Source organism: Cupressus sempervirens, chromosome 8 (genome assembly GCF_028749045.1).
Source record: "Cupressus sempervirens isolate cs-2001-9-10 chromosome 8, ASM2874904v1, whole genome shotgun sequence".
Taxonomy (NCBI): domain Eukaryota; kingdom Viridiplantae; phylum Streptophyta; class Pinopsida; order Cupressales; family Cupressaceae; genus Cupressus; species Cupressus sempervirens.
The window spans coordinates 826,494,428-826,508,805 of record NC_143125.1 but is presented as its reverse complement, the minus strand read 5'-3'; the positions used below and the strand labels follow the sequence as shown (position 1 = coordinate 826,508,805).

At 38.4% G+C, this 14,378-nt stretch overlaps 1 pseudogene across 1 annotated transcript in view; it reads left to right on the top strand.

Annotated features, from left to right (window-relative positions):
* Positions 1–3,379: 3,379 nt before the first annotated feature.
* The window catches only part of LOC149544953 (uncharacterized), a 50,597-nt pseudogene continuing 39,598 nt past the window's right edge, over positions 3,380–14,378 (top strand). Inside the window, exon 1 of the transcript XR_016355087.1 lies at positions 3,380–3,601. The product of XR_016355087.1 is annotated as an uncharacterized LOC149544953 (transcript). The remainder of the gene's footprint in view (positions 3,602–14,378) is intronic.

Here is a 14,378-nt window from a genome sequence, read left to right as displayed (position 1 = left end):
GTCATGAGAGATGGGTCTATGTAAACCACTACTCATGAAATATGGGTCAATGACCTTGACTCAAAAACTACACAGTTGAATCCTAATAACAATATCACAATTTGACTAGCTGTGGAAAATATCTCCTACTTATTGATTGATGAACTTAATGGGCTTCCTAATAAATGTTTCATAAGGCACAACACTTCATGAAGGTTTTGCAAATGGGGTTGCAAACAAAGTGAGTTTAACCATGGAGGAAACTCTATAGTTAAGCATGCTCGAGCTCGAGTAGTACTCGGATGGGTGACCTAGAAATTCTCAATGCTTCATCTCTATGAGCATCACCTAGAATAATGCATGTTAAGTGTTCCATTCACTGTCGTGAGAGATGAGTTTGTGTAAACCACTACTCCTAATATGTGGGTCAATGAGTTTGACTCAAAAACTAAACAGTTGAATCTTGATAGCAATATCACAATTTGACTTGCTGTGAAAAATATCTCCTACTTATTGATTGATGAGCTTAAGGGACTTCCTAATTAATGATTAATAAGGAAAAACACTTGGTGAAGGTTTTGCAAATGGGGTTGCAAGTCGAGTGGGCTTAACCATGGAGGAAACTCCATAGTTAGTGCTCTCGAGCTAGAGTAGTACTAGGATGGGTGACCTCTCGTGAAGTCTTAATGCTTCATCTCTATAAGCATCACCTACATCCAATGCACATTAAGTGTTCCATTCATTGTCATGAGTGATGGGTTTATGACAACAACTACTCATGAAATATGGGTCAATGAGACTTACTGTGGAAAATATCTCCTACTTATTGATTGATGAACTCAAGGGTTTTTTAATGAATGACTCAAATGGAAAAACACTTAGTGAAGGTTTTGCAAATGGGGTTGCAAACAAAGTGGGCTTAACTAGGGATGAAACTTTGTAGTTAAGCATGCTTGTTTTGGAGTAGTACTGGGATGAGTGACCTCTCGGGAAGTCCCAGTGCTTCACCCCTAGGAGCATCACCTTGATCCAATGTGTGTTAAGTGTTCCATTCATTATCATGAGAGATGGGTTTGTATAAACCACTACTCATGAAATATGGGTCAACGGGTTTGGCTCAAAAGCTACATAGTTGATTTTTGATAGTATTATCATAATTTGATTTGTTGTGGAAAATATGTCCTACTTATCAATTGATGAGCTTAAGGGGTTTCTTAATAAATGATTCATAAGGCACAACACTTGGTGAAGGTTTTGCAAATGGGTTGCAAGTAGAGTGAGTTTAATCATGGAGGAAACTCATAGTTAAGTGCACTCGAACTAAACTATTACTAGGATGGGTGACCTCCTGGGAAGTCCCAATAGTAAACCACTACTCATGAAATATGGGTCAATGAGTTTGACTCAAAAACTACACAATTGAATCCTGATAGCAATATCATAATTTGACTTACTGTGGAAAATATCTCCTACTTATCAATTGATGAGTTTAAGAGGCTTAAGAGTGAATGGTTCATTAAGGTACAATACTTGGTGACGGTTTTGTAAATAGGATTGCAATCAGAGTGAGTTTAATTATGGAGGAATCTCCATAGGTAAGAACACTCGAGTTGGAGTAGTAGCGGGATGAGTGATCTAACCGAAAGTCCTGATACTTCACCTCTATGAACATCACCTAAATCCAATATGTTAAGTGTTCCATTTTGACTCAAAAACTATAAGTTAAACTATGATAACAATATCACAATTTCACTTGATTGTTTAATCTGTATAATTATTTTACTTTATTATCCAATAGGCTTTCCTTTGGAGTTGCCTCCAGCTGAAAATTGTCTCACACCACAAAATAGTTTAAAGAAAATAATTTATTGATATTGATTACAAATGGTGACGGCTCAAGATAAACTGACACCCATTTCAGAATTTAATTTGAATGATAATGCCGGCAGACCTTAGGAAGCGTATGGATGTCTTGCGGAGAGCTTCAAAAGTCGAGATTGTAGAAGATTATGTCGTCGGATAACCATTGCACCTGAATACTACCGCCAGAAAATGGTTTTAGACTATTGTTTCAGACTTTTGTTAAGTATTTTTTTGATCTCACTTTACCATCATGAGCAATAATCGTGCATCCCACTCAACTGTGTGGAGCACTAAGCCAAACACCAACCCACTCAGTCATCCGAAGAACTCAACCATATATAATATTCATTGTTGTAATTTGTATTAGTCTATAAAGAAGCCGCTATGTTCATGGTATGTAATGAGAAACAATGCCGAGGGGTTTGCATTCTGAGCAAGAAATATGAAATATCATAACAAGTAGCCATGGAATTTTGCAAAGCAGCATAAATGTCTGTTTTCCTAGGGCTAATATGTAACGCCCTTTTCAAAAGCTGGCATGCTTGGGCATCATCTTCGAGGCCATGCGAGCTCGACCTTTTTGGAAGAGGGCTTTCATATGGTCGGGTTTGATATGAAGACACTAGTTGGAGTCCAACAATGCCTGTTCCAATTCGTCTGTCTGGAGGTGCATTTCTGCTCGGTTGGAATAAGTGAGCAAAGTCATTTCTACTATAAGATTAAAATAGATTTGTTATTATTAGTTTCTGCCTATGGCATTAATACTAATGCATTCATACAGGTGCTTTTAGTTTCATTAATCTGACCAATAAGATCAGAATATTTTTGCACAAGCCTAATCTATTTTAATGTTCCTTTAAAAAAAACTATTTTCCAAATATATAAAATACTGTTTATTTGACATTCCATTGAATAATTTTTCCAAAAGAAAATAGGATGAAAACAAAAGGGCTGATAATTATTAATAATAGCTATGAACCAATAAATACCCTTGACATAGTATGTCTCTGCCAGTTAAATCTTTGCATTTGTCTTTAGTCGTTGGGAATTAATTAACATTCATTAATGCTTGGAGTCGGTTGGCATTTATCTATGTATGACATACTAAATTTAAAACATCATGGTTCTGAAATTCCTACCGTGCGTCATGAAATTCTTTTCTAGCCAAGAAATCTACTGAAAATCCTCCGAGAGCATGCCCAGATTCGATCCAGAGACCAATTTTTCATCAATCAAACAACAGAATGGACAATTAAAATGGTACTGCCTAGCAAATGCATCTGTTAGCATTCTGTTGTAGCATCCCTTCGATTATTTTCAAATAGCAAGCAGAAGTAGAAATAATGCTCGTCTGTCCGGAAACCAACTGTTTGTTACTGCCTTCGGCTGCCGTGGACAGAAATCTTCGTCATTCAACGGCAATGCGTCGGTGCGTTCTGCTTCTTCCATTTGCAGTCAAGAGCCGGTAGATATGAAGACGGTGAATACTATTGCCGGAGAAGGCATTGCAGGGATTTTGTATAAGTGGGTTAATTATGGCAAGGGATGGAGGACTCGGTGGTTCATGCTTCAGGACAGTGTTTTGTCATATTATAAAATACACGGACCGCATAAGATTGTCGTCAATTGACAGACTGAGAAGGGCATCAGAGTGACAGGTGATGAGTCGTTGAATTTCATGAAGAAGCCCAAGAACGTGCATGGAACCCGGATCGAAAATAGAGACTGCAGACAACCTTTTGGCAAAGTGCATCTCAAGGTATGCTTAAGATTGTGATGTTTTAATATGCAATTTTGAAGTTGGATTTAGGCCAGTTAAGTGATTTCCTGTGAGGTATTTCAATTTGATTTGCTCAATGAGTGATTGGTATTTGTTCTGTCCTTGTCGGTCCTGAGATCCAAACCCTAAGCTCTCGGCTTAGAAGATTGAAAATTGTAGCTGTGATTGTGGTTTGGAAGAATGTAATATTAATACTCGAAAATGTAAACTATAATTGTGCTTTGGGTTCATGAAAATCTGCATATTATTCTTTACATAAAAATAATTTTTGTCGAGGTTCATTAGAGTTAGGGTTTCCTCTCCCAAGTGGTTCGAAAATGTTTGCAGCCATAGTTCAGGGGGCATTGCAGCCGAAGTACGTAGCATGCCCCCTTATAGAGACCCAGAGCCAGATCTTTGTCATTCCCAGTAGCTATTGCAGCGGGAAGAGAGGTGGAGAAATAGGATGCCACAGTGGCAGAGCAGGAGTAGGAGTACCTTGCTACAGCCTGACTCTGATTGTTCTCGTTGTTCTCATTTTTATTCATCGCTAAACATGATTATTCAAAGATTTGTGTGCCTTATTTGAGTACAGTTTTTTTCTTATGATTAATATGCGTAGATATTGAGACCAAATGATGGGTCTTTATGGCCAACCATGATGCGGACTTAATGCTTTCAACTTGCAGATCATAGATTCAATGCTGTTTGATGGTCTCAGTATACGCTGAAAAATTGCTGTTTCTTTTTTCTCCTTTTTCTTGTTGTTTTCAAGGTTATATAATTACAATATAGAATAGATTAGATTTGTAGATTATGTCTCCTTTGTTAGAAATTCCCATCCCCTTTTGGAAGTATATCTGAAGTCTCTGTGCCGTGCAATAACTGGTTAAGGGCTCGGCCTCTAAATTATTATACTATAAAGCTTGTAGTTGGCTTTACTTATTGTCTTACTACTATTTCAATAGTGAATGTATGAATTGGTATTGTCCATTTAATTTTTAGTTTTCTCTTTGTAGGCAATCATCTCTGAATTTGTTGATCTCCATATTTTCCATAAACATTATTTTTGACAGAAAGAATATCTTTAAAATAAAAAGATATATGCCTCAAATTTATATAGATCTTTGCTAATTTTTCTTTGATATGCATGTTATTGGTCTGCTAATTTCAGGGGCCTGACTTCCAGTTTTTGTTATAATTGGAGCAAAGGCTAAAATAACTTGTTAAGGAATGTCTCTGCTAGCATCAAATCAAATTTGAGAGAGTGCTGAATACAAATCAGGGAGTTAAGAATTTCTTATGCTCTTGGAAAAAGTAGATGTATTGATTTATAACTGGAAACAACAAATCCATGTCCACACATGAGTGATTACCTCTAATATAAATCCCTTTAGTAAGGTGAAGAAATCCAACACCCCAACAAAACAAGTAAAAAGTTTGGACAATATCCAACTAATAAGTTAAACCTTAGGTACTAATCTACTTGCACATGGTTTATTGTAGGTGATTACAGTTCGTAAAAGGATTAGAAATTTGTGTTATATAACAAGGCATTACACCTAATTAATACGTCGAGCAATAGTACAACAGCACAATTCTAACAAAATTATAGGATCAAATCAATTCTTTAAATCAAATCATCTAGAGAGTGCAGAATTCCCTCCTAATTTTAGTGAATAAATTTACAAGAGAATGTTCTAAAAAAATTGCCCTTGGCATATAAGAACATAATCTTCTATTTGTTACACTTGCAATGACAACACACATCATTTTCACAATTTTATTACTACAGTTTCTACATCATCAAGTCCTTACTGCTTATAACCAAGTCTTCATTCTTCAGAAAATTAATATTGAAACTAAAGAACCTAACGAGTCTATTTGATGAGAGATTTCCAGGGTTCCGTTGTTGCTATTTCTGTGGAATTTGTTTCATTTGCTTTGGAATTTTAGTATTCTAGATGCAATTTTTAAGGTAGTAGTCTTCCACCATAATTTTTTTAGGTAGGCAACTAGGATTCAAATTTGTATTTCAACATTAGATTTTATCTTCTTGTAACAACAATTAACTTCCACTATTTTGCATGATATATTTTTCCTCATGAAGTTGTTTTCATTACTATTCCTCATTAGCTAGTTCATTGGCTTTATAACTCCCACTTAAATGTTGACTTGTCATGTTGGATTCCTTCATCATTTTTTTGTTGGTTATAGTTATACTTTTCAGTTATCTATATTTGTTTTGTATTGAGTTCTGTTCGTATCATAACATAACTGATAGGTTGGACATTTGTAAATTTAAACATAAAATGTAAATCATTGGTTGTAATGTAATGGCTAAGAAAGAAAGAATACTACTTGATGTAATGAGAAAATGCAATTTCTGTAGTAGTTGGTATGAAGCTGCATTTAATTTAAAAACATTTGGTTATTTAGAAAAGAAAATCTGATATTAACAAATTTAGAAACTAGCTAGAGGCATACAAGCTTAGAGGGCTTAATGGTCTCTCTTTGTCTCTTTCTTTCTTTCTCAGTCTAGGGTGAATGATTGTTGTTAAAGCTGATCAAAAGTGTTAGATGAAATCACTTAAAAGATTGATAGTAATTTTTTGATACTTAAATTACTAGAGCATCAATGTTAATGTTGACAGTAATTATAGCATGCTATTATTCTAATTGAACTTAGTATTGTCTTTGTCATAATGGTAACATGGTAAATGATAATAATATTTTCTTTGTGACCTTATTTTGTTTCGAAGCATATGCATCATTTTCAACACAACCTGCATATAATGATTGGTATATGTCATGTCCCCAATTTTCTGGTGATAGTTCGATTTAATTAATTTAATTAATCTGGTTGTCCAAGGACGACTAATTAATTATTTTAATTAAATACATAATATTAAAAGATAACCTTGTATTTAATAAAGTGACTTGGAAAATATTTAATAAAGTCACTTGAGGGATAAGATCGAAAGGGTTCTAGAAGTCTCTAGAGAAGGTGGAGAAAAAAAGAATAAATAGGCACCCCGGGGCTCCATTCGAATCAGGCAGTTGATTATCTCTCTTTGATTTTCAGATTGTGATTCAATCACCGGTGCATTGTGGAACCTAGGGTTTCTACGATTGTCACAGTTGGCCATTGAGAACGATAACTCTCAATTGGTACGCAATTTTGAGGGTGTGAAATATCATCCGAATTATTGCAATCCTGGAAATGGTACCACAGCCATTTCATTGAAGCAAAGTTGTGGCCTAAGGCCAGATTTCCGCAGAAGTTTTTAACAGAGGGAAAGAATTAATCAGAGATAGAGTGAGGGTTTCCTGACGGCCAACCACGCTCGCAAAGACCAGTTTATTTTGAGCCAACATTGTCATCCGATTGCGTGGGTCTTGATTCGTCACATTCCGCAGTAGGATCGCACAGGCGTCAGTTCTAAGGAGTGCATATCACATGCATTTGTTCAAGATCGCTGAAGGTGGATAGTCAGCGCGACCGGCAGAAGCATCAGCGCCAATTCATTGGGAGTTAGAAAACAATCTCGAACTCACCACCGCAGGAGTTAGAAAACAATCTCGAACTCATTCCGCCAACAGCAGCAGTCAAAGAACAGATTAATTGTGAATCTGTTTGGGTCACGCGATCGCATTGGGCGGAGGTGCATTTGGTCCTTCACACCAATCCGCGGGTTTGGCATTCCCCTTGGGCATTACTGCAAAACACGACTTAGGAGAAATAATCTCAAACCGAACTAGCTTGGAAATTCCCCACTTTCAAATCGCTATCGAATCACTAGGAGTATCGAGGACGCGGAATGTTAACCTGACAGTCGTTCAAGTGATTGTGATCAGTGATTAATCTTGCAAAGGGCCGACAAAAGGATTTAATGGACAAATCGTAATTGGTGCACTTGTTTTCCTATCGGCTTCACCTCACCTTGCAACCGACGGTCCCATCTTCCGACAGTGTGGGCAAGAAGCGATTTAATGATCATGGTCAGGTTACAAGCACAATACAAGAAATAAGGTAGCCGCGGCAGAGGAAGAAATGGTCCATTAACTAGCGGGACATGACCTCGTATTCTGATCTTTCTTTGGAAGATTATATAGAGGAGAGACGGCACCACATCATGTCCATTGGGTGATGACTCTAAATCAAATCCTATTATCCGATTACCAGGTTCTTCATTGCTCAGTTGTAATTCTTTTCAGACTTTGTTATTCTTCAATTTGTTTGTAATAAAAAAAACAAGGGTGCTATATCTCTTGCAATTTCGTCATTGCATAAGGATTAGCCTTGTCTCATGTATTTGATGAGTAACTACTCTCTAGTATTGTTACTTTAGTGTCTTATTTAGTGAGGTTCACTCAATGGTATCTAAGTTTGACTGCAAACTGCTTGACAAAATGTCGGAATCCTGAAGTAATAAGTTTATTGGGTGTTGAAAAAGAAATAATAGCCTGTTGGGGTTATCTCAGTGGTATCAGAGCCGAAGTATTAAGAGTTTTTTTGGTGCTGGAAAAAGCAATAACCTGTCAGGGTTATCTCAGTGGTATCAGAGCGGTTTTCTTGCCATCCTGTGGGGTGAGAACCGAATTACATGGGTGATCAGCGCTTTACTTCAAACAAGATGGACAGGTACAGCACAAAGTCTCCGAGGACACAATCTCGGACAAGTAATAGACAGAGTATTCAGAGTCGGAATTGTGGAAAGGAGGACTATTCAGGTATTCAGGATGAGCTCAGAAAGATCAAACATAACATGTCTGAACTGTTGGTTAAACACCACTATATGCTTGACAGGCTGTCCGTCCCAGCTAAGGTGAATAAATCAACTGGATTTCGTTTTGACAAATCTTCTCACAAAGCGTTGACTGATACAATGAGAGATGCTACTAGGAACCTTAATGAGGAGTTCGAGAAACAAGTGTGCAACCGGTCAGAGGCTTCAGTTCGGTCACAGGAAGAAGTGGTGAAGAATATTACGCTGATAGATAATAATTGTCAACTTGACACTCAAGTTGAGACAGTTGTATACAGGTTTCCCAAGGGTGATGTCTCATGTACTCAGGGTAGTTTGGTTCCGACAAGCAATGATTACAGTGAAGTGAGTTCAGATGATGATGAAGATGTCATTGTGCCTGGTGATGAGATACTTGGTGAAAATGAGCAGACATCGAGCATTTATGATTTTGCTGACAGAGAGTACCAGGCTCAGTTAGATGCTTCGTCACATGAGGATGAGAATGGCAGTACTTCACATGATTTGTCCAGCCAGCTGAAGGTAAGCAAAGATAGTATTGTGGCTTCTTTATCTCATCATGACAGGATGCGGGAGATGTTAGAAGAACACATCCAGATGATTCAGTTACAAGGAAGACATAAGGGAGTTCAGGCGAATTCTCCTTGTTGTGACTTACATGCAATTGGTGAAGGAATGGGAACGACGAAGTTGAGTTATTTACATCTTCTATCAGATCGTGACCATCTTCTAAGCCTTGCCAAAGACTATTAAGATGCCTTGAGGAGGAAGGAGGAGGAAGTTGTCAAGCTTTCTTGCGAGCTTGAGGACACTCGAGCAACTTTGGCATTACAGGACTGGGAGAGACATGGGAATGAGCACGACATGGAGCTGAGCTTAAGTTCATCTTGCACTCAGCTTTCTACATTTGACAGATCATATATGGTAGCTGATAATGCTACGAGTTCATCTTGCATTCACATCCAGGATACAAGGACAATGGCAGACAGGTATGTGACGTTAGTTGGTATTGGTCACATTACTCAGGTAAGGAGTTTGCTTGAGTTACCAGCTGTTCCTTGTTCACGGATATGGACTCAAGAATGTTTCAGGGGCATTTGGGGTTCAGTTAACTGGAGATCTTTAACACTTAATAGTAGCAATGTTTGTTTGAATGCTATCATGAATTTGATTAGCAGAATATACGGTGTTGTCTTCCCTTGTGCCAGCAGAACATCCGATGTTGGTATTAGTTTTTATGCACCGTTGTTGGGTTTGGTTCATATTTCCATTCGACCATCCTTGCTGAAAGGTGTTGAAGGTTTTTCATATTTGGAAGCATGTACAGATGAGTCCCAGGATCGTTTTGACCTTGATGACATTCGGGAGAATGAAGTGAACAGTTTTGAAGATTCAGCTTCCTTGACAGTTTCTTTAGGTACAGAAGAGCTTGATAGCAGGACTACAGATTTTGACACTCTGGATGTTGATATGAGTTTTAAAGTTGATTCAAAAAATATGGATGATAATAATCCAGAGACCAGTATTTTTGAAGACATTCCTCCAGTCAATGTGTCAGAGGGAGTTTATAGAAGACAGTCTAGCCAGAGCCCTCATGTGGTTAGCCAGTTGAAAGTTAGTGAGCGAGACATTGCTATCGCGTGTGAGCATTTTGATACTGCTCGACAGTTGTTGGCTGTTACTGGTTGGGGTTCTTCTATGACAGATGAGTCCAGTGGTGGTTACTTTTCTTTGGCAGAGATTCATGCCTTGCGTGAAGCTGTTCGGATTTTAAAGCAGGATTATTTACGATTGGTAGCCGACCGTGATCACTTGGTTGAGTGGGGGAGTACAGCCTATGAGGCACTCTTGGATCGTGAAGAGGAGGTGAGTGAGCTTTCCCAAGAGCTCATAGCGACTACTGAGGCATTAGAGGACACACAGCGAGATCTACAGAAGTCGCAGTTTCAGTTGAAGGAGGTGACCGTGGAGTTGGAGCATTTGCGGTCAAAACCAGCCCCAGACCCAGTTCATTTGACTACTGAGGTGGATGATGGTAAGAACACTTCCGCAGTTACTACTAAGGAGCATATTGTTAAGACTGACACACATGTTCAGGGTTTGGAGGAAGTTGGTTCTAATGAATTTGGGATACCAGTTGAGTCAAGTCTCCAGATTGATTCTACTCAGATAGTTGATAGTGTGGTACAGTTGAGTACGCCATCCTTACAGGAGGACCCGATGTGGTGTAAAGGGGAGTGTGTAAATGTTTCCTCATATAATTTTTACTGCACTGAATCATTTATGGAGTATTTGCTGGACAGTGCATGTGTTCATTTGGACTCGCATTAGTTGACAGAAGGTGTTCTCATCCAAGATACTAGTGTTATTCGCGGATTGGTTGAGAAGATTATAGGGGTCCTTTCTACTATGCTACCTCACAGGGATCTCGAGGAAGGGTTTGTTGAGCAGAATGCACGGGATCCTATCCAGCCTACAGTCACTTGGAGTCAGAAAATGGAGCCATCTGTTGATTTGCAGTTCAGTGATGATGAGCCAGCAGCAGAGTTTGGAGGTTCTTACCGGCATTATATGGTAGGGTACGCTCATCATTTTTCTTTTGACACAGAGATAGAAAATTTTATTTCATGCAGATGTAGATTGGCTCCAGTTTCTTACCATCCATTAGGGGATAGATTGGCACCATATTTTGAAAATAAAATTGGCAGTTGCAAGTTACTCAGCCTGCAGCATCGACACGCCCGGAGCAGTTTTTCAGAGATTGGATTTGATGGCAGTGTTTCAGGTACCTATGGCTGTTGTCATATCTACAGTGCAGTTGGGTGCAGGTGTCTTTTTGACAGGGGTTTGAGTTTTGATAGAGTTGATGTTTCAGTTGGCTTGAGTTCCGCAGAATGTTTTCTTCTATTGACATCTACAGTTGGTTTTCAGATAATTTCATCAGAAGTGTCAGTTGTTTGGATGTTGAGTACAGTTTCTCAGCTACTGGTATTGATGATTTATCCACGGGAGTATGATGCGGATTGGGATGATACACAAATTTACATTTGGGATCCAGGAAGACTGATTGGGTCATGGTTCAGCCATTGCTTGGGGACAAGCAATTTCAGGAAGGGCGGATTGTCATGTCCCCAATTTTTTGGTGACAGTTCGATTTAATTAATTTAATTAATCTGGTTGTCCAAGGATGACTAATTAATTATTTTAATTAAATACATAATATTAAAAGATAACCTTGTATTTAATAAAGTGACTTGGAAAATATTTAATAAAGTCACTTGAGGGATAAGATCGAAAGGGTTCTAGAAGTCTCTGGAGAAGGTGGAGAAAAAAAGAATAAATAGGCACCCCGGGGCTCCATTCGAATCAGGCAGTTGATTATCTCTCTTTGATTTTCAGATTGTGATTCAATCACCGGTGCATTGTGGAACCTAGGGTTTCTACGATTGTCACAGTTGGCCATTGAGAACGATAACTCTCAATTGGTACGCAATTTTGAGGGTGTGAAATATCATCCGAATTATTGCAATCCTGGAAATGGTACCACAGGCATTTCATTGAAGCAAAGTTGTGGCCTAAGGCCAGATTTTCGCAAAAGTTTTTAACAGAGGGAAAGAATTAATCAGAGATAGAGGGTTTCCTGACGGCCAACCACGCCCGCAAAGACCAGTTTATTTTGAGCCAACATTGTCATCCGATTGCGTGGGTCTTGATTCGTCACATTCCGCAGTAGGATCGCACAGGCGTCAGTTCTGAGGAGTGCATATCACATGCATTTGTTCAAGATCGCTGAAGGTGGATAGTCAGCGCGACCGGCAGAAGCATCAGCGCCAATTCATTGGGAGTTAGAAAACAATCTTGAACTCACCACCGCAGGAGTTAGAAAACAATCTCGAACTCATTCCGCCAACAGCAGCAGTCAAAGAACAGATTAATTGTGAATCTGTTTGGGTCACGCGATCGCATTGGGCGGAGGTGCATTTGGTCCTTCACACCAATCCGCGGGTTTGGCATTCCCCTTGGGCATTACTGCAAAACACGACTTAGGAGAAATAATCTCAAACCGAACTAGCTTGGAAATTCCCCACTTTCAAATCGCTGTCGAATCACTAGGAGTATCGAGGACGCGGAATGTTAACCTGACAGTCGTTCAAGTGATTGTGATCAGCGATTAATCTTGCAAAGGGCCGACAGAAGGATTTAATGGACAAATCGTAATTGGTGCACTTGTTTTCCTATCGGCTTCACCTCACCTTGCAACCGACGGTCCCATCTTCCGACAGTGTGGGCAAGAAGCGATTTAATGATCATGGTCAGGTTACAAGCACAATACAAGAAATAAGGTAGCCGCGGCAGAGGAAGAAATGGTCCATTAACTAGCAGGACATGACCTCGTATTCTGATCTTTCTTTGGCAGATTATATAGAGGAGAGACGGCAACACATCCTGTCCATTGGGTGACGACTCTAAATCAAATCCTATTTTCCGATTACTAGGTTCTTCATTGCTCAGTTGTAATTCTTTTCAGACTTTGTTATTCTTCAATTTGTTTGTAATAAAAAAAACAAGGGTGCTATATCTCTTGCAATTTCGTCATTGCATAAGGATTAGCCTTGTCTCATGTATTTGATGAGTAACTACTCTCTAGTATTGTTACTTTAGTGTCTTATTTAGTGAGGTTCACTCAATGGTATCTAAGTTTGACTGCAAACTGCTTGACAAAATGTCGGAATCCTGAAGTAATAAGTTTATTGGGTGTTGAAAAAGAAATAATAGCCTGTTGGGGTTATCTCAGTGGTATCAGAGCCGAAGTATTAAGAGTTTTTTTGGTGCTGGAAAAAGCAATAACCTGTCAGGGTTATCTCAGTATATGTCACTATTCAATATCTGCACGTATTTGCCTAAAGGCATGAACAAGAAGAATTACTTAATTTCAGTTTTCCATGTTGTTTTGAACTTTTATTGCTTTTATTATTGTCATTGCCTTTGTTGCTATTCACATGCATTTATACTTATTTTTTAAAGCATAGATTGTACAGATTTTCTATTCTAATCCATGCTTGCTTCTATGAATGCAATTCCCACTTCAGAAAATGGAAAAGCAATGCAGATTTTGCATTACGAAAATGCACAAAAATATGAACATCATTTTAATTTTCCCACGATAAACTCAATCAAGTCGTGGGTCGTCATAGAATTACTAGAATGCCGATGTATTTATCTATTGCCAAATTCTATTGCACATAAATTTGACAGTCTTCTATATACATACTTCTTACAACTTCAAAATTTGATAGCCACTAAATATTGTCCATTGAATATTGTTCTACAATGCTCTTTAAGTTTATTTGCTAATTTTTTTGTTAGTTACTTTCATAATTTTATGGCATATTCCAAGGTAACATAAATTCTCATCGAACTAATAAAACTCTATTCCAAACTTCTTTATAGCATATGGCAAGAACTGTGACGCATCACGTCCCTTGTTTATAACTGTAATCTAGACTTAGAAATTCACACAAGTTGGCCAAAACTCCATATAAATCCCAATCCAGATATGCAGACTCATTACTCTTGTGAACCCACCTTCATATGTTCTGCACTCATGTTTTTAGAAGCTAACATATTTGCAAGATGAAGGAGGTTTTATTTATTGCGATCTTGGTTACCATCACCACATTTCCAGTCGCTCTTGCCATAGAAGTACTTCTATGACATATTGCCCCCTTGGCCATCATGGATACCAGGTAAAATTAAGGAGCAAAAATCTGTCGTTTGATGAAAGCCATGGAGTGAATTTGAGGGGCACAAATTTGTCATTAGACGGAGAAGAGGCAGAGCAAATGGATGTATTGTGGGAAGACTATTATGATGTTTCAACTCTATTAAATTCTACTCTTTGCAATGGTTGTACGAAGTAGCTTCTTAGTAGTAAGCATGAGGTACGAAATTAGTATGCCCCATGCCTTCCATGAATCATATTGTTTACTTTGATCTCAGTCATGGTA